General features: G+C 41.9%; 1 protein-coding gene and 3 long non-coding RNA genes across 6 annotated transcripts in view; 3 read left to right on the top strand and 1 right to left on the bottom strand.

Annotated features, from left to right (window-relative positions):
- Positions 1 to 23436, top strand: part of LOC116036403 (NLR family CARD domain-containing protein 3-like) — a 1020880-nt gene that overhangs the window by 733728 nt on the left and 263716 nt on the right. The gene's annotated exons all lie outside the window — the stretch shown is intronic.
- The window catches only part of LOC118495509, a 297118-nt gene that overhangs the window by 105791 nt on the left and 167891 nt on the right, over positions 1 to 23436 (top strand). The gene's annotated exons all lie outside the window — the stretch shown is intronic.
- LOC118495515 lies at positions 1581 to 22732 on the top strand. Its single transcript, XR_004897961.1, has 3 exons — positions 1581 to 1706; positions 3696 to 3699; positions 22719 to 22732. It is a non-coding gene; the product is annotated as an uncharacterized LOC118495515 (long non-coding RNA).
- Positions 10542 to 13357, bottom strand: LOC118495508. 3 transcript variants are annotated; one of them, XR_004897952.1, is made up of 4 exons: positions 13028 to 13357; positions 12851 to 12929; positions 11064 to 11222; positions 10542 to 10833 (listed from the first exon to the last, which is right to left on the bottom strand). It is a non-coding gene; the product is annotated as an uncharacterized LOC118495508 (long non-coding RNA). The 3 variants fall into 3 exon arrangements; XR_004897953.1 differs by having other exon boundaries at positions 12851 to 13134; positions 13217 to 13357; XR_004897951.1 differs by having other exon boundaries at positions 12851 to 13357.

Raw genomic sequence — 23436 nt, 5'->3', positions numbered from 1 at the left:
CTTGACTGATAAACTAAATGAGTTTTTCAGAATTTCTAACTCAAAAGCTCACATTCATGTTTCTTTGTCTCCAACAGAAGAGGAGACCTATGCGTACAAAATACATATATTTGCACGGTAAAAAACAAAAAGACATTTTATCTACTGATGTTTCACCACTTTTTGTCTCAGGTACAGCGTCATCTCTGGACAAACACACAAATGTGAGGTGGATTGATTAAAAATTGTCAACCTGTAGTCATCAAGCTGCGTTCGGACTACAGGCCCCAGAAACATCAGTACACGCTAAAACAGGAAGCAATCGACAGAAATCCGACCGTTTTTTTTAACTCCTTAATGACGGATGGAGTTATTGTTCCATGTTTAGATTCTCCTGTAACGTACGTACACTTATTTTCTCAGTAATGATAAAAAAGGAGAATCATCTTATTATAAATGTTGAAGTCTTGTTTTTGTTCAGGACCTTCAAGCAGTAAATGCAGCGGTCTATGCTCGAGCACCCAAAGTTTCCCAAACTAAAAACAACATTCCAGGGAATGTTAAATGTTTTATTTCTCTGTTATTCTGTCTAACGTTTTTGTTTTTTCAGTGTTCAAGTGGAAAGGACAGCAAAATATCGTTTTATAGTTCTGGCTGATGAGAAATCCTTCTTTCTTTGAGAGAGGACAGCTGGAGGAGGAGCTTCCCAGAGAACTCACACACACACACACACACACACACACACACACACACACACACACACACACACACACACACACACACACACACACACAGAGATAATACACAAGCTAAAACAAAACATGAGTTGTACAAGTGGAATTTTGGTTTAAAGAAATGATTTTGAAGACCAGTTTTTGTCATAAATTATAGAATGTGATATGTTTTCCATAACAGGTAACACATTGGATAAATAGATGTCAAATTAGAAGTATTTAGGTTTGCTCTATTTGCATAAAAACTTTAATTCATAAAGATTTTTAGAACTACCAGATAGTAAATAGTTTTACTTTGGGTTGCAAACTAAAGATAAAAATGAAATAAACAATATCTTTTGTCTAATTTGTCTTAGTTTAATGGTTATATTAAATAGATACAGGTTGAAATGAGATTTCATCCTAAAAGCAGTTCATTTAATATCATACTCTAATGAGTTTTTGAGTTGCTATATCACAAAATTGTCTAAACTAAATTAGTTGATATTGACGTTGAAAACACTTTACTTTGGTGACTTATTCTCTGAAAAATTATTTTTTGTTGCTGATAAACAGGTTTTGCTGTATATATATGGGATAGTGTTAATGGCTACAATATTACACAGATTATTTATATATGCTGCTTATTGAGTCATGTGTTTTGTCATGTCTCAACTAGTAGGGATATAGTAGCAATAATAAATAAGGGGTTTAATAAATAGTAGCAAAAAGAAATAGTGTTCAATAATAATTTTTTTTTTAGGTTGATTTTTCTAAAGACGTTTGAAACATTTGTTGTGGCATCACTGTAGCTATAGTCTGAAAAAGACCTTGAATAACCAAAGTGCTAGAATAGTTACATTTCATATAGCCTCACTCTGTTAGATAACAATTGTACATAAAAAAAAACGCATATAAAACAAAATTGACAAAATTGATAGTTCAACCATATCAAAGGATCATCTACCCCCTGATTGACACGGTAGTATAAGGGGATGCAATAATATTTTGTTTGTTGATTCTGACCTGCTCTAAAGAATTTTTTTTTTTGACATAGGTAGGGAGAGGCCCACCAAAGACACCTATTTCCTCCACCGCACTATCAGGGAAATGATAGGTTAGGTTACTGCGTGCAACTCTCTTCTGCTCTTTCTGTTGTAAGAATCCAGGTTGTAGCAGGTCTGCCTAAACCAGCTGAAGGACAGCTGCATAAGCTCCGGACAGGTGATTTCGTGGTGGCGAAGGACTTCAGAAGGAAGACCTGGCAGCCCAGACGATGGCAAGGGCCATTTCAAATCCTCCTGGTCACACACACGATAGTGAGAGTCGCTGAGAGAGCCACCTGGATACATGCGTCACACTGCAGGAAGGTCCCAGATCCAGGAGAGGGAGAACAGGTTCTGGCAGAACCAATGACAAGTGACGAGCAGATCCCTGCTGAGTCACCTACGACAAATCGATTAAGGGATAGCCTGACAGACGGCGTTTCTGTGCTATCTCTGAACCAACAGGGGAAACTGGAGTTTCTCACTGTTTTTCAACTCATCACAGGAGGAAACGTGACCTACAATACTGGTATCGTACTGTTAATATTCTTTGCAGCAGCAGGAGTGTCACTGCACATTCCTGAAGAGCACACACACACGCTGCTCAGACACTCACAGCACATTCGTTTGTGTACTGAAGAGGATCTGACATTCCTCTGAGATCAGAGCAGAGTGCTCAGACGCACACACTCAGGAGCAGAGTGCGGTGAAAACACACACATGGAGCAGCTGGACAGAAGAAGGCTGAAATGGTATCCCCCGAGGAGATTCAGGGGATCCAGATTTCTAATGTGTGTTTTTCATTTCTGCATTTGGGGTTTTCACAATTTTGATGTTAGAAAAGTATGATAAACCACTGACTGATGTAACCATTTCTCCCAACATTTCTTCACCTGATGACACTGATACACACAATCACATTAGGAACACTAGTGAAGAACATGGGGGGGGAAAACGACAAGTGACGTTCACTACTTTCCATGTCGAGAAGAAAATGGCGTTTGGAGTACAATAAGTACCACAGAGCAAATATTACTGTAATGGTTAACTCTAAGTCCACTTTGATGTTTTCAAAAGGCATTAGGATGTTTGGCATACAAATGCTACTAAATTGGGTTAATTAGAGTTTTTGTACCTTATGTGGTTCCTCATGACCACACAAACTTAACTGATAGATTATTGATAAAGAAAGTAAATTATTCCTAAACAGCGATATTGTTAACATTGAACAATGTTCAGTACACAGACCAAGGCTATTTTGTTGTGTGCTTTAGAACTTAAAGTTTGTCTAATAGATGGAGTTATTTTTCAGATGAAAACGATGCATTCTCTACTAATGTATGGCTTGGCCTAGTTAAGAAAGTTATGCGTGGATGTAGGTTATAATGACTTATGATATTACGACATGCTTACACTCCACACCTGGTTATTTTAATGTTTCAGTACATTACACATCTCTTACTCAAAAGATGCATGTGATGATTCAGGTCCAGGCTTTTTAGCAGATTTAGTTTGGTCTTCAGCTCTGTGTCTGCTGAGTTGTTACACTAATCAAGAAAATGATTTCCTCCATTCTTATGGTAAATATGGTTCAGTATCACGCACTACAGGACACTGAGTCCTCTAACTTTTATCTTTCTGGGAATGATAACATGGCTGACGACACTGCTTCTGATACTGTGTGAAACTGATTAATTTTGTTTTGTTCTTTTACTTAGACGTGATGCTTGCTAGTATAAAAAAAAAAAAAAAGTTTGGTTTTGTACCTTTTTTCAAAAACATTTAAGCAATAGAGATGTATAATACATAAGTTTAAATCTTAAAGGATAAAGTTAGGTTATGTGATTATTTCTATAACAGGTTTGAATCTTAAAGGTAAAATTTATTTTGTGTGATTAGGGGGAAATTTTATTTTAACATAAGTTTAATATTCTGCAAGATTCTCATAAATTCTTAGTTGTGTTATAGACTTGGAGACTCCAAGGAAGAAGCAACTGGCATCATAAAACCTTGAGCCTAGGTGAAGCTATTATTTGTGAAAGCTATTTTTGTTTTCAGAACTCAGTCACTCCTTTTTTAGATAAGGGTTAAGAAGGGCCATAACATTTTGAACTGTATCTCCTTCTGTCTCTTGCTTTAACAGGTGTTTAGGCTAAGTAGAGAGCAGGATCAGAGGGGAAAGGTTGTAAAGTCATTGTGACTGTTTGTGGTGTTTTTTCATCTGCGTAGCTGCTAAACTTATCCTGGAGGGGGGGGGTTTAAGTGAGTTCTTACTATATAGATGTATGGTTTTCTAGCTGGGTCAGAAGACCCTTTCAGATGTGCCATGAGTACTTGTGAAACTGTTTTCTCTGCATTTGTAAATAAATACTCAAAGACCAAACTTTGGTTTAATCCTCAAATCGTCCTTATTTGTTTCATCTGGTGTTTTTTGATACGCACTCCTGCTGCTAACAAGAAAAACTTCCACTACAGAAGCTTAATGTAAGTTAAGTCAAGAAGGCTCACTTTACACACAAACTGAATATGTTCACATGCACATAATATTCAGGTTTTTGCTGTTATTCTGAAAAAGTTAAAGAAAACAATATTCCAACTGAGCTGTTTACACGGCTAATGAAAGTGAATATTCCACTAAAATTCCCACGTACATGTAGTCGCGCAAAACAGGATTATTTTTTTCTAAGTGTTCCAGCAGTGGAGGATTGTTGGAGTGTGTGAACACAGCCTCCCTCATTTCATTCCTTCAACCAAAAAGGTTGGCTGATATCCAAGTCTTTGATAATGTTTAAAAGTAGCTGTGCTTCTCCTTCTTTTCTTTTGGCCGTGCCTCTTCTACCACAGCCCTGTAAACTTGTGCTTTCAGTGACACTCCCACCGCCGCACAACCCTGCGACAAACTGCCAGGTCGCTGTTTCCCTGTCTGAACGTGGATAAGCAGTTCAACTAGCCTGACAAGCCAGACCCACATCCAGATGTTGGGTCTGGGAACTCACCATTGGCAGGGCTCAATCCGAGGGGCGGGATAAACGGTTGTCTATCAAATTCCCTCTGCACGCAATAGGATAGCTCTACAACCAACCAGAGCAACGCTAGCTGATAGAGTAAACTTTAAACTCTGAACACATCTTCCTTTTTTAAGAATGACTTCAGTGCCGTTCTTTTCTCAAAGAAAAGCTGAACTCCAAGTCTTCCAGAGTCGTGGCCAAAGCCAATTCCAAAGACCGCTGTTCTCCAACAGCAGCAGCCATAAGCCCCGCCCACCGACTCTATACACGATGTGATTGGCCTGACTAGAGTTTGGTTTTTCCAGCTCGCAAGCCAACGGAGAGTTGCTAGACAACCCTGGCTGCAAATTACATTTGCTGCCGCTAGGGTGCGTCTAGATTTCTAGGCTACAGTTCAACCAGATCTTGCCACAATCTTTCTTAGCCAGTTCTTTACAGAATCTTCTCAGAGCCTTCTAGTGTATGTTAGCCATGAGACGATATCTTCAGTTGATTAGACAATTTTTTATGCTTTTGTCATGCTAAATGACTTATTTCCAAGAAACTTCTGAGCACATCTCTGATAAAACACAATATTTAAAGTGGTGCTTTTGCATGACTCTTTGTGGAGGAACTCACTTTGTTCACAGTGAAACATATTGTTTCACTCATTCTGACCTGCTCTAAAGAATTCCAGTCTGTCGGGTCGACTTGGTCACAGTTTGTACACAACACGATCAGTCAGCTCGCTGTGTGAACACCACCGCCTGCCAAAGGAAATCTGCTGCTGACAGACAGGTACACACACACACACACACACACACACACACACACACAAACACACAGCTTGGCTCTCTGCTTTTATCTCTTGCCACTGGTGTTGCTGGTCTGCAGGGGTTTAGTGTGGCCTCTACTTCTGATTCGCCAACTAAAGGTGAAGTTAGTTTAGTAAGTTTCTTCCCCGGGAAGTTTGTTGACACTTTTTGGGACAGACTGGAAGCCAGGAGCAGCTGGTAGCTCTGCTTTATTGGATTTCACACAACACTCTCTGAACAACATATGCTACGACTTAGCCTATCTGTGATAAAATCTGATAAATTCAAGGTTCACTTATCTGCTTATTCCGAACATATCCCAAGATCTTCTTTGGCGAACGCTGTCATCAAGTACGGAACTTGTGATAAATAGTGGTCACATAATATAGGCTAGATCAACAAAAATACATTTCCAGGATAAAGCCCCTCACCTTCCACTCTCTTTGTCTAAAAAATGGCACGTTTTAAGGAAAATTTGGATGTTACAACAAGGCAGACATGCTTGTTGCTTTCTGGGAATGATTGTAAAGATTTACAAAGAATATGTTTAGGTAATTTCTTCTCTAACTGGGAGGTTTTGGGACTGATTGGTGGGATTGCTGTGGACGAAGTACACACGGAGATACACTGGTAAGAGATAATGAGGTTTAACCATGTATCAGCTAATTTAAATAGCTCACGTTACTGTATTGTGTAACAGTTAATTTCATTTAATATTGTATGTGGAGTTTTCTTTTACGGGGTGCAAATGTTCCACCAGAACAAGTTCCTTCCTGAGACTATTTCAACACGGTCTCACGGCAGTTCGTGAAATGGTCATGTTATTTTTAATCTATTGATTCGTCTACACGGACATGTTTATCTCGTTTTTTTCGTGGTGCTCAGCACGTAATGGGAAGCATCTATACGGAGGTTGGGTTTAGGAAAAGAAGAACGGAGAAAGGAAACGTGACACGCAGGACACGATCCCCGGTCTCCAGGGTGAAAGTTCTGTGTTGTTTGACCCATCCCCTACCAACCACCCTGCACGGATTTTCAGCTTTTCATAGTACTCAATACTGTAGTCGTGCTGTGATCACAAAAGATGCTTCCCATTGAAATACATTCGATTAAAGTTCGTGCTCACCACCACAAAAAAATAAGATATTTTAGAGATAAACGTGTCTGTGTGCACAAATCAATAGATTAAATAACTTGACCATTTCACAAACTGCCGTGAGACTGGGTTGACTATTTAGCAGAGCCACCGTCGCTGCCTCCAGAGCTTAGCGCCGCCGAGTCACGATTGTGATTGGTTTAAGAAATGAAAACAACCCAGGACATTTTTTTTTCTCCTATCCCAGAATTACTGTGTGGATTGGAGACTACATAAAGTACTATATTATAGGAGAGCTACATGAACATCACGTAGATGCAACACTATCAAAAAACAGAATCAATGAAGAAAAGATAACGGCAGCACACTCACTCCAAGCCATAGACGTTTAATCACGTTTCAATCCTACATGGATCTTCATCAAGTCAAAATGTCTTAAATGTGGAAACTATAGTTGTGTTTTTTAAAAATATTTATATTATTTGTATTTGATGCTAAAGTTGAGCTGGTTATTTGGGTTTGTTGTTTCAGAGCAGTGGACTTGTGGGTAAAGAGTACTGCGTTGGGGAATGCAGCGTTGGCACATTTTAGCCTTTTGTGTAATGCGGTTGGATGGAGATGCTTTAGGCCACTGGTTCTCAACCTTTTTTGGGCCAGCTGCCCCCCCTTATCAATTATCCAGATCCCTTACCGCCCCCCCATCAAATAACATGTAGGCTAATTGCCCTGAATATTAATGATTAGGCCCTATTTTATTTTTATTTATTCATTAGTTTATTTGTCAGGGACAATGCAGCGCACATTATTACATACATAATTATCACAGTCAAGGCCATGACAATATGTGTTGATGTGTTGCATAAAAGGTTTCTAGCCAATAGGCTAATTTGCAACCCCAGTCCCTGGTCAGGCCTTTCTAAAAAACAAATAATCCAAGTACAATGTTTAAAATAACTACATTGTGTGATGTCATGCAGCAAATACATCATATACTAATATATTACATCAACTATTATTGTTATGATGATTATTATTGTTGTTACTATTGTAAAAAATTATATCATTGAATGAAAACATGTTCGACGGCTATGTTCATAGACTTCTTGAAGAAAATTGACATTAAAGGAGAATTCCAGTTGATTTCAACACGTGGCTCTGTTGTTTGTGGTCACGGAGTGCTGTCAGTAGCGAAAAAAACGGCATGGTTAGGCACTTGTAATGACATTTTGAACATGTTAAGAGGCTAAAAGCACATTTAAAACCTGCCCGGGTTTCCGCCGCCTGGGTGCGAACTGTAGCAGGAGCATAACTTGGTGTAGGCAGCATAGATTATTTTCGTTTTTTTGCTACTGACAGCACTACGTGACAACAAACAACAGAGCTACATGTTGAAATCGACCGGAATTCTCCTTTAATGCTTAATGAAGACTTTAAAGTTCACGACAAGACCGATTTATAACGCTGCAGTGCAGAGTTCATTTAAGATGATACTCTGACGTCCCGTTCCCTTGAAGGTGGCACGGAGCTGACAGAAACACAGAAGAGAAGAAGAGTTACGATGCACCGTCTCGTCCAGTCGCAGTGGCATAAACCGGTTATAATGTTGCAGACCACTGTTTTTTGAAAGTAGTTTAAAGTTTAAACTCAAATTGTTGTGAATCGTTGGTGTAAATTCGCCTTAAAACAAACCGCGTCCCCCGAGGGCACCGCAACACCCCCTTTTTTTCAACAGATTTTGAGAGACTCTAGTCACGCTCATCCCGCTCCCCGTTTCCTGGTTAGCTCTCCACCAATCAAATGGGTCATTTTGAGTCGACTGCTGGCAGTGCCCGCCCTGCTGATTATACATGTCAAATTGGCCAAAATGAAGGCCGACGGCTCCTCGGACGGACGACGGCACGGAACACACGGAACAGACTCGAGTCACCGACCTCGCCAGACTGTCAGACGGCCGATTATCGGCTCAGTGTGTCCGGGCCTTAAGACGAATGAGGACAGAGATAGCGAGATACTTGCTACAGCTGCATTTCTAGCAATGAATCTGCAAAAACGTTTGCGGCAGAAAAAGACGTTTTATTTCGTGCAACTCTTTGTTCTGAACTGGGTTTTAGGTGTATTATCACAAGTATTAATTATTTATTATTAATTATAATTATAAAGCTGAGCGTAAACTTCATCCACCTCTCTCTCTTCCTAAAACTGATCAGCTATCTAGGCGTTCACTTTTCAGTTAAACCAACTAGAATTGGCCATGAATTCCATGAGCCAATCACAGCATGGCATCCCTGATTTAGTTCTTTTCTCTCTGCTGCTGTCAGTTGTCGTTTCAGGCAAAGCGTGCAACCCTCCTCCTCCCCTTCCACCTCCAGTCATCGTCACCCACGGCACCCTGGGTCCTCCTCCAACAGACCGCTCCTTCGGTCTGGTTTCGGGCTCCTTTGCTCCGGTTTCAGGCTCCTTCACCACCACCACAAGTGTCCAGACTCTATTGGGGGGATATCCTTGGCTTCTCTACCCCTTTACAATTATTTTTTATAACGATGGAGTCTAATCTCCAAAGACTCTGTACATTTCATATTATGCATATGTACAAATAAACTTTATGAGCCATTTTTCATTTTGTATTATTTATAAGTAGTAAGTAATTTTGCCCCGTGCCACTAGGGGGCTGTATGTGCTTTGTGGCTCACCTGACTTCGGGTCAGCCCAGGTAGGCCATGTAGGCGATGGGCCGGACCCCGAAATTAGGAAGTTAACACTTACCTCACCGCTGTGTACATTTTTTTTTTGCTGAGGTCATGTAAAAAAAATCGTATGAGTACTACATACATTGTTTCCAACTTTGTTGTATGCACATTGGACGCAAAATGTCCTTACAAACTCTTACTTTTCTAAACCGGCAAATAAGCAGGATTACTAATAATAACGTTAGAAAATCTCCCGTTTCCTTGACAACCAAAGTAAATAATGACCAAAGATTCTACAGCTGAGCGGACGAACTTGCTCTTGTACAGCAGATTACGATTAGATTAATAGATGGGCTAGTACAATTTTCAGTGGTGAGATGTAGCGTTTTATCTTTAGGTTGTCTAACATTATTATTAGTAATCGTGTTTATTTGCCTGTTTAATCAACACAATGTAACACAAAAAATATCAAACGGCTCGTACTACTGAGGTAAAAATGAGGTGTTGTATCCACTTAGCTTCAGTCCTAAAAAGCCCTGTAACCCCCTTTTCCCAGACTAGTTGGGCAAAGTTTGTGCAATGTACATACTTATGGGTGAACCTTCAAACCATAGAGAGTACAGTAGCTGAAAAAGCCGTATTGGAATTTAACCTAAACTCCGAAGACGTCCATGATAATGTGCCGGCTAATGTAGGATTTCACAGAGAATGCTACATGCTCTACACCAACAAAGAACACATTGGAAGAGCACGCAAGAAGAGAGAAAAGGCAGCTAACAACAGTGAAGGTTTGTATCAAATATATAATAACAACAGAATTAAATCTGACAACCCTGTAAATCTGTTTCAATGTCATTTATACCCTTGGCTGCACCAGAAACGCCTCCTATTCCCCAAACGTCACCCAGCCAATCAGAATTAAGTTTTTGAGCACGTGCACACAAACTATTTACTGAATTATTTAGCTGGTGATCCAGTTAATTACAATGGTGACACCAGTGCAACTGAAAAGGTTGTACAACTACTTCCATTCCTCTATCTAAACATAACCAGTTCTGGAGTGATATGTCTATCACTAGAGAGGCAGAGAGGCTCTTCCTATAGATCACAACACTCAGACTCTGTGTGTATTGGTGCATTATGCATCATGTCAAATAGAGCAAGTAGTGCTTTATTGTCTCAGAAACATACATTACAGCACATTGCAATGGAGAAGTGTAGGGGAGAAGTTATTAACATTGCAGACAGCATGTACACTGTATTAATATAGTATATCAATGCAAGTGGATTACATTACTAGACATAATATAAATAAACAAGGGGACAAGTAGCAAAAGGCAGTGCAATATGTGTGTAGCAAATTCAAGAAAAACAAACAAAAAAAACAGTGTAGCAGCATGTGGGAGGAAGTGCAGACGTTTTTGGGCTTTCTTGGCCAGGTTCTGTTGGTGGTGTCGATAGATCAAGATGGGTCATCTGTGGTTGTTGAGATATGATGTCCTGTCTGTGTCTGTGTGTTAGATAAACAAATGAATTAAATTCAGATAAATAAACACAGAAAGCGCACATTACCAAAGAATTTTAAATCACATTTTTCATCTTGACATTTGTATTAAAATACTAGCCATCTTAAATGAGCTTGACAAGACTACTGCACTTATGACCACAAATCATTTTGTTAAATAGCTTAAAAACAGCCATCTTTAACTAAAATATTTTCCACCATATTCCATCTTATACATGTTCTGTTATGTAGGTGAAGCCCAACCACTGATAGATGTAGCTGAACCACTGCCGGTCAATGATGAGTGTGTCTCCAAGGTCCGGATTCTGCGCTCTGCATTGGATGATGGCCCCGAACAACCAAGGAGAGCGTCTCATCTACTCCCAGCTGGATGCCTAATATGCAAGAAGAATCAATATTTTATTGACAGTCATAGAAAAAGGAAAAAAGAAAAGCTTTCAAAATGTGAGACGCTGACAGCAGGTAAGCTGCTTTTTGCGGCAGAGGACAAGATGGATGAGAGGCTTCTCATCCATATCAGTGGGAGAGACCTTGTTGCCTCAGAGGCCATGTATCATCAAAGCTGTTACAAACGCTACACATCTTATCTTTTTAAAAAACAAACTCAAGGTTCTGAGGACAACCCATACCAGGCAGGCTATGACCATTTCTGTAAGTCAGTGGTGGAAGAGAGGCTATTGAAGAAGCGTGAAGTTCTCAGGCTGTCCCGGCTAAATGAGCTTTTCAAGGCACTAGTTAAGGAAAGAGAGGGCACTGACATTTCAGCATACACAGTCTGTCGTTTAAAGGCTAGGCTTCAAAAGTCACATCCTTGCCTAAAGTTTTTGAAGTCATCAAAAAATGATTTAGTATTTGTTGAAGACTTGTGTGCTGAGGAGGTTATCCCTGATGTAGCAACACAGCAGTCATCATCATCAGACCAAAGTGATGACGACAATGAGAATGACACTGAGCCAAGCCAGGTTGTGAAGGGGCAGACTTATGAGAGACTTCTGTGTCATGCAGCCGTGTCTCTCAAGGAGATCATACAGGACAAATGCAAATGTACAGCTAAACTGCCATGGCCACCAACAGCCCAAGACCTCAACATTGATACTGCCTTGAGAATGATACCACCCGAGTTGTACAATGTTATTGCTTGGATAACAGGTACAACTTCAGAGTTTCAACCGTGTGTTCAGCATGTCAGTGTTGGTGTGGATGAGAAGCAGAAGATTGGGTCAATGTGCCAGGACATCATGAATCTTGCCATGAGAGGAAGGTGGCTCATGCCAAAGCACACTGCGCTAGCCATGGCGGTTAGGCATATGTCTGGCTCAGCACAGGTAATTGGGATTTTGAATGGCCTTGGGCACTGTAGCTCACATCTCGCAGAGCTGCAGCTTGAAAGAGGTGGTACATACATCCCACCAAGCATTGTACCTGAAATCTCAAAATGACTTTGGTGAGGAAATGCTGTCAGGAAAGGGCACAACGCATAACACCAACGGCATCATAATTCAGAGACCCACCTCCTGTGATGTACCTACCTCTGAATTTGTATCGCTGCAGAAAAGCAGGAAAAGGTCCCTTCAACCTCCTCCTATCCAAATTGACATTTTTACAAGAGGAAAAAGGGCCGGTCCAGAATGTTTTAGGTCTAGAATTGAAGTTGGGTGTGAGATCTACATTCCTGTGCAGGCGACAGCAAGGACAATTGACAGTGCTTACTTCCTCATGAAGACTCAAGAAGTCCAAAGAAGTGTTCTTCCTGGATGGACTGGCTACAATATATTGCTGCAGAGAGGTGCAATTCCACGACAAAAGTCCAACAGACTTAAACACGGTGCACACAATCCTTACACATTCCATAGCTATAGCAGATAAACTAAAGCTGAACAAAATTGTGTTAGTAATGGATCAGGCCATATACTCGAAAGCCCAAGAGATTCGTTGGACAAACAAAACATTTCAGGAACGACTCGTCCTTCGAATGGGGGAATTTCACACAGCCATGGCGTACCTGGCTTGTATTGGGAAGCGATTTGGAGACGCAGGATTTCAGGATGTCATGATAGAAGCTGAAGTTGTTGCTGCAGGATCTGTGGAGGGAGTCATATCTGGACATCAATACAATCGAAGCATGCGTGCACACAAGCTAATGTGTGAAGCCCTACAGAGACTTCGCTGGCAGGCATACCTGGACATTCTGCCAGAAGATGGACGTGAAGCTGCTGTCAAGACTGCTGTTAATCTGCAGACAGCTTTCCCTGGTGAAGAATTTGTAGATCTGGTAATGTCTGAGAACTTTCAAAAGGTAATGAAAGGGTATGAAGATTTCATTAAAGACAACACCACCAACAAGACATTCCACTTTTGGTGCACATACATTGCAATGGTTGAAGATCTTCTCCTCTTCATCAGAGGAACACGAGAGGCAAACTTGAGTCTCCACCTATCAAGTGTGCGTTCCATTATGCCATGGTTCGTCTGTTATGACAGGATCAACTATGCCCGCTACCTGTCAACGTACTGGAGCAAAGCTGTTGCATTTCCTGGAAGCTGTTGTAAACCCACCAGCAACAGTGGACAACATTCCTGAGGGCTCCACGTGGGTGTGGGATGCTATGGCACTTGTACAAGTGATGAAACCCCAACCAACTTTTGGGATGTTTGCTGACGGTGCTCTCAGGCTGATTGTCAGTGTGGCCAAAGCTAGCAAGTCCAAAGTAATCCATTTTGTACCAGACACCTACAAAGTCATGAGCATCAAGAATGCAGAAAGAGACCGACGTGCAGTGAAGGGTTGTCAAATTACCAAAATATATTCTGAAGACCAAAGGACACCAAAGCAATGGGCAAAGTTCTTGGCATGTGGGGAAAATAAGGAAAATCTCCTACAATTTTTCTTTGATAGATGGTGTACATCTGAAGGGCAAATGATTGAGGACCTGACTGTGATCGTTGCACATGGAGGAGAGTGCCATGCTCTAAAAAAAACCCCAGATACAACCGATTTGGAAGCCTTGCCAATGCCAGAGCTGTTCACAACACAGGAAGAAGCGGACACCAGACTACTGCTACACTGTGCTCATGCTTCTGATTACAGCAGGCATATTATTATCAGAAGTCCTGACACTGATGTGTTTGTACTGGCCCTCGCTTTCTACAAAGACATCGGAGCTCACCTGTATTTCCAGACAGGGAAAGGAGGAAATTCTCGCACAGTCGAAATCCAGAAGATCCATGACCAGCTGGGAGCGATAGTCTGCGATGCACTGATTGGTCTTCACTGTTTCACTGGTTGTGACACTGTCAGCTCCCTGTATGGCATAGGAAAGGTGAAGGCAATGAAGGCACTCCTATCCAATCAAGAGCACTGCAACACATTCCAGAGAATAGGCAGAACTTTTACTGTGACCCCAGACCTCTATGAGGCAGTGGAGGCCTTCACATGCGAGCTATATGACGTAAAAGATGTCAAAAGTGTCAACCAGGCAAGGTGGCACATGTTTAAGTCTTGGAAATGTCTCGAAAGGAGCCTTCCTCCTAATCAAGACTCCCTTCAGCAGCACATTCAGCGTGCCAACTACCAGGCTGCAATACACAGGTACATGTAGACACAAAAAATAAATGGTTTACGGCTAATATGTCACTCTAAAGACAATAAACAAAATCAGAAACATAATTCTGATACAGTTAATAGGCCAAAGTAATCTTTTCATTTTTTTCATTCTACAGGAGAAGTCTGCAAAAACTACCTGACATACCCCCACCGGTACAGCATGGATGGAGAATGGAGGGAGAATACCTGGCAGTGCACTGGATGACACTGCCCCCAGCACCACAGAGTGTCTTAGAGCTGGTGCACTGCAAATGCAAAACCCTTAAATGTGTGGGAGGGAACTGCACTTGCAAAAAGCACAAGCTACCATGCACAGAATTGTGTCATTGTATGAACTGTGACAATCTACCATAATTGGCTTAACCCTTGTGTTGTCTTCGGGTCAAATTTGACCCGTTTTTCAAAACGTCTATATCAGAAATGGGTTTCTTTTTAAGTACCTAATTTGGATGATTCCATACATCGTGCTTCGCAAGTACAACAAAAGATATGATCTCTACTTTCATTGACTTTTGGGTGCTTCATAAAAAAATATTAGCATTTGAAAAAAAAAAGTGTTTCAAAACCAGACTGAACATCGACATTTATCCTTCTGTAATTACCCTTCCTTTAATATGAGTCTAAATAATTCATAATTTCTGCTTTGCAAGAATTAGGTATAATTTCCTATAAATGAGGTGTACTGACCATGAATTCCAAAACTGAGTGTAAAACTGGTAATAAGTTGGTGTTAGTGGTGTTTATAAATGGTAGTGAAAAGATAAACGTAAAAAAACAGCCAAAAACATTGAAAAAAGAGACAAAAGTGTCGATAAAAGAGACGAAAACGTGAGAAAAGGTGTTGATTTTCAGGACAAGCACATGGTCGAATGGAAGACAACGTAAGGGTTAAATAACTCCATGACTGCCATCAATAAATTTGATTTGAAATCATTTCTTTGCTTTGGTTTGCACTCTTTTAGCTGATAATTAGTCTAGCTTACTTGTAGCCTAGGTAGCTTGCTGTAACCAACCTGCACATATGTTTCCCCCAGTCATTCTCCCTTATTTAGATTTATTTCCAGCTGTCTTCCCGTTTAAATATTTTCCCGTAATTATCCCGTATTAATACTCTTTGCTTAGCTCATTGTCATGTGCATGCACCGAATGATTATGTTGGATTAGCCTAAGCAACGAAATGTTAGCTAGCTAGCTAGCTTTACTGCGCTACTACCAACATCCTTTCATGGCTACTGTTCTCATCAACTACAACCCATATATTCACGGTGAAGTGTAGCTTGTAGTCTTAAATACAACTTACATGAAAAGCATTGAGATATAGAGGTGTATAATCATTGTAAAACAAAGCTTACCTTGACGTTGTCTTGCCGAGATACAGCAGTCTCTCCAGGTTGTGTGTAGACTCATGGCTTCAGAATGACGCCGTTTCAACGAATAACGTGATTGGCCAAATTAATTCAATAAGGTAACAACACAAGCTTTGATTGGATCTCACTCCGGCCAACGGTTGTGAACAAACAGCGAAATTAAATCTATTTTTAAACTTTAATGTGCAACAATTGGCGTTGGAAACAATCGGTTATCTTTTTGTGAATTATTCATACAGCCAAATTTAAAAAATGAGCCAGACAGCTGCTGGGTAACTATCAAATCAAAAACTATACACGATAGACGGACTTGGCCCACTGCCTAATTTACCCTAGAGGAAACCCAGACACAGGTGTTGCTGATTTGGGAAGCAAACAGTTTTCGACTGTGCCTTTGTGCCTTGCCTTTGTGGTGAGCAATTTGGTTTGTTGTTTTGGTTACATGTATTATGAGTCAAAACAACAAACCGAACGCACCCCAGTGTTTTGCACATAGGAGAGAAGGAAAGGGTTACTCAGAAGGATGGTGAACAGAAGAATACTGAGCAGTCAAATACGTCTGACAGCTGTACAACATCCTCTGCTTGTAGTCTTACAGGGGCTGGCCACTGCAATGGAATTCTTCCCATTTTGCCTGTTAAGGTGAAGTGCTCAAAAGGAAATAAGGTTATTGATACCTATGCTTTTCTGGACCCAGGGAGTACAGGAACTTTCTGCACCAGGAAGCTCATTGACAAGTTGAACATGGAAGGACGCAAATTCAAGATTCATATCCGCACCTTGGGCCATAATAACACAGTAGAAAGCTCCGTTGTTGACAGTCTGGAGATTTCAGGACTTTCTGGTGAGTGTTTCTATCCACTTCCCAAAGTGTGTACCCAGAAAGAGATGCCTGTCTCTACAGCCAACATAATCAGCTAAAGGGAGCTGAGAAAATGGCCTTATTTAGAGGGTGTAAAGATTCCCCATATAAACACTGACGTTGACCTGTTATTTGGCACAAACACCTCCAAGTTGATGGAGCCTTTGGAGGTGATTAACAGTCGTGAAGGTGAAGATGGACCTTACGCGATCAGAACCCTACTGGGGTGGGTAATAAATGGTCCGTTACGAGGAAGTAGCGACTGTGGAAGTGACCACCCTTCAGTTTATGCCAACAGAATTGCCATTGACAGAATTGAAGAACTGTTAACCAGCCAGTTCAACTACGACTTCAATGAGCAAGCTTCTGCAGAACAGGAAGAAATGTCAAGGGAAGAAAAGAAGTTTGTGGAGATAATGGAAAGCTCTGCACAGCTTCAGAACGGACATTACACGTTTCAAATGCCTTTCAAAGGGAAAGATGTTTCAATGCCTAACAACCTTGGTGTTGCCATGCAACGTGTTCGTGGTCTGAAAAGGAAACTTCAGAAAGACGCAAGCTTTCATGAGGAGTACAACAACTTTCTGCCGCAGCATCAGTTAGAAACGCCAACAGGGAAGGTGTGGTATATCCCGCACCACAGCGACTCAACCAAGCGAGGCATGCTATCCATCATCAGTTCCGTCTACGATCCATTGGGATTCCTGGCACCTCTAGTACTCCCCGCCAAGCTGCTGTTCCAGGAGTTATGCAGGACGAAGTGTGATTGGGACGATCCAATACCTCCAGCTTTCCAGCAGAAGTGGAGCAAATGGCTGACAGATCTTGAGAAGGTGGCATATTTCAAGATCCACAGATGTGTGAAGCCTGAAGGATTTGGGAGGACTGTCAGCGCCCAATTGCATCACTTCACCGACGCGAGCGAGAACGGCTATGGTACAGCTACTTACCTGAGGATGCAGAACATGGATGAGAGGGTTCATGTTGCTTTCTTATTTGGCAAAGCCCGAGTGGCCCCCCTGAAGCCTGTCACCATTCCCTGTTTGGAGCTCACCGCTGCCATTGTTGCAGTACGAGTGGACAAGATGCTTCAATCAGAGCTCCAGCTTCCACTAAAGAAGACTTGCTTTTGGACTGACAGCACATCAGTTCATAAGTACATAAAGAATGAGGACCGAAGATTTCAAACCTTTGTAGCAAACAGGGTAACCACCAGCATGGTTAACACGGAAGTTGAGCAGTGGAGATACGTTCCCACATCCCTGAACCCTGCTGACGATGCTTCACGTGGATTGAAGGCAGAAGATCTTGTGAAGCAAAGATGGATGGAAGGCCCGGAATTCCTATGGGAACCTGAAGAAACGTGGCCAACATTTCCTGTGGATACAAGTGTCACTGCCGACGACCCAGAAGTAAAGAGAAGTCTGACGGTCAATGCAATACTTGTTGACACCATCGCCACATCGCAACTGATGACCCATTTCTCTGATTGGCAAAGATTGAAGGTTCCAAGAAGTAGCATCATCCTCAAATTGGATCCGGTTCTAGAAGGAGGACTTCTACGAGTTGGGGGACGGCTGAATAAAGCAGCAATCCCTGAGGACATTAAACACCCCCTCATCTTGGCAAAAGACCAACACATCTCCGACCTTATCCTCCGTCATGTCCATTTACAGCTTGGACATGGAGGTAGAACTCATGTTCTTTCCGCTACAAGGAGAAAATACTGGATCACAAGTGGACCTACTGCAGTGAGGAAGATCATATCAAGATGCCTCATCTATAAGTTCCATGGTGGAAAAACCGGTGAGCAAAAAATGGCAGACCTGCCAGAAGAGAGAGTGGTTCCTGATCTACCGCCATTCACTAACGTTGGCGTAGATTACTTTGGGCCTGTTGACGTGAAAAGAGGGCGTCGCATCGTGAAAAGATATGGAGTAGTATTCACTTGCATGACAAGCAGGGCCGTGCACCTAGAAGTGACCTATTCCCTTGACACAGACTCGTGCATCAATGCATTGCAAAGGTTCATCTGTCGAAGAGGACAAGTCTCACACTTGAGATCCGACAATGGCACCAACTTTGTGGGTGCAGAAAGGGAGCTGCGAGAAGCTATAGCCTCTTTTGACCATGATCACATTGAAAGAACCTTGTCCAAGAAGGGAATCAAGTGGAGCTTTAACCCTCAAGCTGGATCACATCATGGTGCCGCTTGGGAGCGCATGATACGGATGATCAGGAAGATTTTGTGCTCTGTGCTCCGTCAGCAAACCTTGGATGACGAAGGGTTTCATACTGTGCTCTGTGAGGCTGAAGCTATGCTCAACGATCGCCCCATCACAAGGCTGTCAGAGGACCCCAACGACCTTGAGGCGTTGATGCCAAACCATCTGCTACTCCTCAAAGGAAAACCAGTTCTCCCACCAGGACTGTTCGACAAAAGGGATGTTTACGCAAGGAGAAGGTGGAAACAAACCCAGTACATCTCGGATCTCTTTTGGAAGAGGTGGATCCGCGAGTACTTACCGCTTTTACAGGAGCGTCGAGAAGAGGAGCTTTGTTCCAGGAGACCTGGTCATGATTGCGGACTCTACAGCACCACGTGGGTCATGGATGCTAGGAAGAGTCCTGGAAACCTTCCCTGATAAGAGAGGTCTGGTATGTGTGGTTCGTTTGCAGACCAAGACAAACATCATTGAACGATCCATAACCAAAATATGCTTGCTTAATGAAGCTAAAGAGTAATTGGTTCCCATTTCAAATGGGCCATTTTTTCGGTATTTATGGCTCTTTTGAATTTGGTGTAATTGCTATGGCAGACGCAATTAGGGGCTGGAGTGTATGAGCCATTTTTCATTTTGTATTATTTCATGTAATTTTGCCCTGTGCCACTAGGGGGCTGTATGTGCTTTGTGGCTCAGCTGACTTCAGGTCAGCCCAGGTAGGCCATTTACCCTAGAGGAAACCCAGACACAGGTGTTGCTGATTTGGGAAGCAAACAGTTTTCGACTGTGCCTTTGTGCCTTGCCTTTGTGGTGAGCAGTTTGGTTTGTTGTTTTGGTTACATGTATTATGAGTCAAAGTTATTGCCGCTGTATAATATATGGAGGTAAATAAATGGTGCGAAATAATTGTAACATGGAACTCTCCGTTTGCTATGTTCGAGCGCACAGGGAGCACGTCTAAACCTAATTAGCCATATTAGCAACCAGTACTAGACTTCGTTTAGGACTTAGTCAGTACATAAACCTTTGCATATTTGCAACGATGTCTCTCCTGATTGAAATGTGTGTGTAATTGAATCTTACCCATTTCATCGAGAAAAAAAAATAGTGAAAAAAAAGATGTTTAGAATCAAATATAAAGGGTAGTTTAAATTCAATTTGTATTTATTTGACAGCACAAGCTCTTTGATTCTCCACAACCCACAAGCCTCTCTGATGTTCACAAAATAATATCAGAAACTTTATGCCTTCAGCTACATAAAAGCATCTCTGATACACCTACAGATGCTCTGTGTGTGTGGGGACAAGAGATGCTGCTTCAAAGATTACAAACCTTTCAGTTTTCACTGCCTAGCACAAAAGTGAGATCTGGCTCCGGAGCTTTTAGCAGCAGCTGATTTGGGTGTTATGGCAACAAAATGCTAAATGCATCTCTTATCGCAGCCCGTGTAAAGCGAGCAGTGGGAAGATGTTGCATTTTGAAAAATGTTCTCTCTTGTTGCCAAAACAGTGCAGGAACTGATAAGTGCAACATTAGCATGCATTTTCAATCTTCCAGTTAGAGAGATGAAAAATTACTTATACAGATTTGTGTGTGTGTGTGTGTGTGTGTGTGTGTGTGTGTGTGTGTGTGTGTGCGCGCGCGCGCTGGAGCTCTTGTAATTCTGGAGCCAGTTCACCGCCATCTGACGTCCATCAGCATGCAGTCGGGATGCCAAGTTGGAGCTGAGCCAGAGGCTGCTGCAGTAGATGGATGGCCGGTGCCTGCTGTGCAGGTGCCAGGTTTGAGTAGAGCCCAGGGTGCCACAGGTTTTTCAGATTTCATGCATCTCTCCTCTGGGCATTTCATCAAATCACGACAAGTCAAGGTGACAGGCTATGAATCCTTGTGCGTCATCAGTCACTGCGTCAGTTTACAGCAGGGCTGAACCAGAAGCATTTTAAATACATTCCAATCCTACATTTATTTGCCTATAAACCAGACAAAAAACCTATTACAGGCTTAAGACTTGCTGAGGGCATTTCTACTTTCATGGAGGGGAATTCTCATTTAACGATTGGCAGGATTTAAAGGAACTGACCCAGATGAAGACTGAAGCAGATGCTCAAATGAAGAAAGACTTTTAATTCCCTCTTCTTTAGGAGAGGAGAGACTGGAGCTAAACAGGAGATGGTTGGCTGAATGCAGAGAAGATGGAGGCGAGACATTAAAGAGCTGAAAGCTTGCCGAGGCACAGGAGAAAACCTGCGTGACTGATGAGCATAACAGAATGACAGGTGTTCACATCATGTGGGAGTTAACAGTGATTATCTAGGCACCTGGCATCAGTTATAGTACGTGTAATTTCCCCGCTTCCCATTTATTTCTACGGGAGTAGCCGTGCAATGCATTCTGGTAGCGTGGTGGGGACTTTGGAGAAGCAGGGCGTCGAGTCAGTCGCTCCTCATTTGCATAAAGTTGAATCCAGCCAACTTTATGCAAATCAGGAGTGGCCGGCTCGACGAAAATCTTTTAAACTGACCTTTGTCGATCTGAAATGAAGACAGATTCAGCAACTGAATGGCCTGTTTCTCGCTTAAAATGTTTTCAGGAACACGTTTCAGTGAATTATTTTCGTAAAATATGAGACCGTATTCCAATCGAGCTGCCATAATTATGGTCAGTTTTGAAATTCGGGAGCAGCTAGCCCCACGTGACGCGTTCGTCCAATCAGCTGCAGCCATCGCCATTGGAGGAGAATCTTGTGTTTTCTCCTTAACTTCTTCAGGACATGAACACCTGTTTCCTGGTGAAAGTCTTGTGTTTTCTCCTTAACTTCTTCAGGACATGAACACCTGTTTCCTGGTGAAAGTCTTGTGTTTTCTCCTTAACTTCTTCAGGACATGAACACCTGTTTCCTGGTGAAAGTCTTGTGTTTTCTCCTTAACTTCTTCAGGACATGAACACCTGTTTCCTGGGTGAAAGTCTTGTGTTTTCTCCTTAACTTCTTCCAGGACATGAACACCTGTTTCCCGGCTTGAAAGTCCTGTGTTTTAGAAGCCTAACATCCCCCCCCCCCGACCTCGTCCCTACGAGGATTTTCACACTGTTATACAGTGACAGTGCTTTACTTTTCATAGCTATATGTACGAATGGTTCACGAGAACAATGAAATGACGTAGCGCTGAGCGACACATGCAAGTCGGGGCGGTGCTCGGTAAATTTTCAAGCAGGAAAAACAAAGTAAGTTTCAGTTTATTTCATTTATATGGCACTTTACATTATTACATTTTTTTCAGGCTGATAGGTTGACGGTTGTTAACACGCTGGTAAAATGAGAAACAGTGGGGGAGTTATTACGTTCAAGCAGGTGTCGACCTTTTCGGTCCCCTCTCGGGGAAAAGTTATCCAAAATGTCTTTTTTTTCACAAATATTAGTTCTACTTTTTGTGATTGAAATTAACAATAATGATACATGAGCTGTTCATCAGAATTGGGAAATCAAGCACCACTTTGTGGGCTCTCCTGCTGCCAAAAGAAAAGAAACACCATTCAATTATTGATGCTGTTAGAGGAAGCGTTCCACCACTCGGCAGTTCAGAAAGTCTTAAAATATGAATGAGTTTTTCCTGTTCAGTTCCTCCTTTGAGCTCACTCTTTTGTATTGATTAGAGAGAGAAAAAGGGACTGAAGGAACTCAAATGAAACTAAGTCTTCAATATTTATGATACGATGGTTTTGCATATTTTCCCACTGGACTGTAAATAAACCATGTAGTCCCGTTAAGACCCGGACAGCTCATCGCCGCTAGGTGAGAGAGAAAAAGTTTTAGTTTAATGGTTCTGAACAGTTCAGTATAACACAAACGCAGTGGTATAATTGAACCTCACTTTTGGGATGATGCCAAGTGAAAAACAGCCATAAATATCTTTGGAAATAAATGAAAGTCTTCTGTACATTTAACAGCCCAGGGTATAGATGGATATCAGTTTCATCTCTGTGTGTTGAGCACAGATTTACTGCAGATGCAGGATGTGTTTGGCCTCCCAAGTCTAGCTGCGTGTTGTTGGTGCTAATGTGTAAGGGTGTGTGTGTGTGTGTGTGTGTGTGTGTGTGTGTGTGTGTGTGTGTGTGTGTGTGTGTGTGTGTGTGTGTGGCTGGGGGTGTGTGTGTGTGTGTGTATGGGTGTTCAGGTTTAACTATATTTGTGGGGTCCAAAAACCGGGAGCCCAGTATACTTGTGGGGTCCAGACAGCTTTGTGGGGACCCCACAAGTTTAAAGGGGTTTGTTGTTTGAGGGTTAAGACTTGGTTTTAGGATTAGGGTTAGAATTAGGTTATGGTTAGGGTGAGGGTAAGGGTTAAGGTTAGACATTTAGTGGTGATGGTTAAGGTTAGGGTAAGGGGCTAGGGAATTCATTATGTCAATGACAGGTCCCCACAAAGATAGTGCCACAGGACAAGGAGAAACAAAGTGCCTCTCCTGGATTTCATGTCGTTCACGGAGAAGATGAAGATGCTAAAAAAATGTCCTGAACATGTGAACAGACT

This window comes from Sander lucioperca, chromosome 7, assembly GCF_008315115.2.
Source record: "Sander lucioperca isolate FBNREF2018 chromosome 7, SLUC_FBN_1.2, whole genome shotgun sequence".
Classification (NCBI taxonomy): domain Eukaryota; kingdom Metazoa; phylum Chordata; class Actinopteri; order Perciformes; family Percidae; genus Sander; species Sander lucioperca.
Note: the sequence above shows the minus strand (reverse complement) of the source record. Positions and strands in the feature narration are given on the sequence as shown.